Raw genomic sequence first — 3,548 nt, 5'->3', positions numbered from 1 at the left:
CGTTTGCTGGTGAGCGGTGCGGTGTTTGTCCTGGAACACAAATAGCATTCGAGTGCATCCTGGGAAAAATAAAAACACACCTCTGCTGCTGAGGGTCTGTGCTGATGTTTCTTCAGTTTGAATCGTATCATGTGGTTTGAAAAAATGCTTATTAAAGCTTCCTGCAGTGCGAGGGGAAAAATCACACACACAATCTCCTCATCGGCATTTGTTTTCTTATTTATTACCTTTAGACTGAGTTAATAATTTAGTCGTCCTACATTTGACATCATAACACAAACATCTGAAAAGAGCATCGCAGGATTCAAACTGCTGCGGCTTATTGATAAGATAAATAAAGACTCAGACATAACTCAACAATTATGAGTATGTAAAAAGATCTGGAATGTATTGCATGAATGTATTGAGTGTGCAAACATGTAAAGAAACAATTCACAGAAATTAAATTTGTACTTACATTATGTGAATGCAAAAAAAATAATTTGTCTATGAATGCACGGACGTAATGGCATTGTAAATTGGAAAAAGACTCTGAATTCCCATTTCTAATTTTTCTTTTAACGATCTCCTTAATGTTACTGAACAAAGAAACACAAGAGGGTCTCAGATAACGTGACCACTGTATAGGTTTATGTTGTGACCGCTGGTTTAAAATTATTTCATTTTTATTATTTTTTCTGTCAGTTTGGTGGACAACGCTAAATACTACAATACCCATGAGCCTCAGCTGCCGGCGCCAGTCGGGAAACAGGATTGCACAATGAAATGCAGTTGTATCCTCTCCACGCTACACACACAGAAAATGTATAAACAAATATTCAAATATTTTTAATTAGAATTAAAAAAATAAAATGGGCAATAAAATAGAACAGTATTAAAGTAGCACTAAATGAAGAAAAAGGATAACTGAATTATATTTACAAGATATACAGTTATGTAAATACATACATATACACACACACACTCAGACACACAAACAATGTGCAATAGTAGTGAAATGTGCAAGTTATAGTGCAAAGAAACTTGGGTGATAGTGGGAAATAGAAATAGAAATAGAATAAAATGGAATCGTTTCGTGTGGACTTCCTCTGTAAGCTGCAGACTGTAACATCACTTTTCTCTTCTGTAGCGTCCACCCACCATTAGCGTCCCACGCAGCAGAGTGTGCAGCTCTGTGATTGGACGCACCTGGGAAGTTGACTTCTCTCCTTCAGTTTTATGTCCACAGGCTTCTTGTAGCTTTGACAGATATTTTCCACACACAGTTGTTCGTATTTTGTTCTGATGATTCAGCCAGGAGAGCTTCGTGTTCTTTAGAGACCTGAAGAGAGAGAAGTCAGTCACCAAACAAACAATGAACTCCTCCCTCTTCTACAACATCGTGGTTGATGCAGAGTGAGTGTTTGGAACGTCCTGACCGTACAGAGAGAGGGCAGAAAGGTCTCCGGATGCTTTCACAGTATTTCTTTCTGCCACGAAGTCTTGTTAGTGTTTTAAATCCATCACCCGAGCGTGCTTGTACATTTTTCATTACTGTGGCAATCATTTCATATTTCTTTACAGTCTATTTACTCAAGATAATGAGTCAGCATAAATATTACCGACTAATTATCTGTAACAACTGGTAATCAGGTACGAAGGACTCAGGAAGGCAGGCACCAAAACACCAGGAGGTAAGAACAGTCCTTCACTTGAAGACACGAACGTCTTCTGGCAAAGACAGACTGAAGGCAGCCGACCGTGTACACAGGTGAGTGCAGATAACGGGGCACAGGTGCACCTGATTAGGGCGGAGCATGTGATCAGGACTGGTGGGGAAACACATGGGGGGTCAGGATCCTCCACATACTAATTTGTGTATTCTGTGCAGTAGATTAATCAGGTGTGTATTGACTCTGTTGTTAATGTTGCTGCACTTTGGCCAACTTTTGTTCTTTGAAAACCTGCTCTATGAATAAAGTGACTGCAGGTAGTGTGTGTGTGTGTGTGTGTGTGTGTGTGCTGCGTGCTCCTTTTAAGACTTAAAGGATTACCTGTCACGTTCAGAAAGAGTTCCTGCGTGTGTCGGGCGGGTCCTGATGTTTTCCACCTTCACACACACTCAATAATTCAGCAGTGTATTGTTGGGTTCAGCTGCAGTGGAGCAGCTGTCACCGAGTCAGCAGACCACTGAGTGTGTGTGTGTGTGTGTGTGTGTGTGTGTGTGTGTGTGTGTGTGTGTGTGTGTGTGTGTGTGTGGCTATACTTGGCCTGTTACATCTTTCTACAGTTTCTGAAGTTACTTTGAATTTAAGTCAAGCAAACTTTGAGGCTGTTTTCATCCCATGACAGCAGGAAGCACACGCATAAATATAACACACACACACACACACACACACACACACGCGAGCGCACACGCACACACACACACACACACACGCGCTATAATAAAATGATTAAACAAACTGACTTTTGCACGAGTTTTATCAAAAATGTCAAAATCAGAACTCTTCATTGTTACTACTGACTGTTTAGACATTTTCCCAGTTTTCATTTATTTACTTAACTGTTTAAAGATTTTATGTATTATGAATATAAATATATTGAATTCATTGACAGATGTTATCCCTTGCAGTGTGGAGAAGGCTTTGATACAAGTTTTGGATCTTCATGTGCAAATGGAAGTGGAAATGGTGAATATTTATTTTTATTATTTTACTTTAAACTCCTGAACTGTGTATGAATATAAAATCCCCCCAAAACGCTCCGACATCCCAGAATAAATACAGACATGAACTTTTTTTATTTAATGGTTCAGAATACATGTTGTTTGTAGACAAGTGATGCAATTTGTGATTTAATTCAAATAATACAAATGAAGAAAATGATGTTAAAGGTGTTTAAGGTTTCTGATGTTTCGTGTGTCTGTCACACTCTAAAGACCAACAATGAAAAGAAGAAGCTAACGCATAAACCACAGAAGAAGAACCCGTCCAGGTGTGCAGACTGAGCATCAGGTGCCTCACATGCTACACCATCAGGTTACATAATGTGTGTGTGTGTGTGTGTGTGTGTGTGTGTGTTTCCTGTCATAGTGTTGACTGTTGCCATGTTACACGTTCAGGCTGCCGTGCACGATACTTCCTACATCCTGATTAGCTATTTGATCCAAGAAGCTACTCACAGTGAGCTCCATACACTGTACGCCGTAAAACATAATGCATGTCGCAGTCAACATTTTGAATGTGAGAAACTTTTCTTAAATCATCTGCGGACTAAACTCCCTCTCTTTGTTTAGTGATGAAGGGACAGCGTTCATTTTTAACTGTGTTGGCTGATGGGAAATACGACGTAAAGGAGACGTTTGTTTTGCTAATGGCCTGGTTTACGTTCATTGGACTTGAACACCTGCTGGACGGACTCTCGTGAAAATCAGCTCCTTCAGGTTCCCGTCAGGATGAGTTGTAATAACTTCAGTCTTTCACACGCAGCTAAGATGGTGATTACGGTAAAGATTACACCTGCTTAGTCATGGTGAGCATGTTAGCGTCGTGGATGTGATTAGCATG

The 3,548-nt window shown here is 40.0% G+C and overlaps 1 long non-coding RNA gene across 1 annotated transcript; it reads right to left on the bottom strand.

Annotated features, from left to right (window-relative positions):
• Positions 1–805: 805 nt before the first annotated feature.
• LOC122864647 lies at positions 806–1,735 on the bottom strand. Its single transcript, XR_006375255.1, has 2 exons — positions 1,424–1,735; positions 806–1,321 (listed from the first exon to the last, which is right to left on the bottom strand). It is a non-coding gene; the product is annotated as an uncharacterized LOC122864647 (long non-coding RNA).
• Between the last annotated feature and the right edge of the window lie 1,813 nt (positions 1,736–3,548).

Source organism: Siniperca chuatsi, linkage group LG17, assembly GCF_020085105.1.
Source record: "Siniperca chuatsi isolate FFG_IHB_CAS linkage group LG17, ASM2008510v1, whole genome shotgun sequence".
In the NCBI taxonomy this organism is placed as follows: domain Eukaryota; kingdom Metazoa; phylum Chordata; class Actinopteri; order Centrarchiformes; family Sinipercidae; genus Siniperca; species Siniperca chuatsi.
The sequence above is the reverse complement of the archived record's forward strand: the minus strand, read 5'-3'. Positions and strand labels throughout refer to the sequence as shown.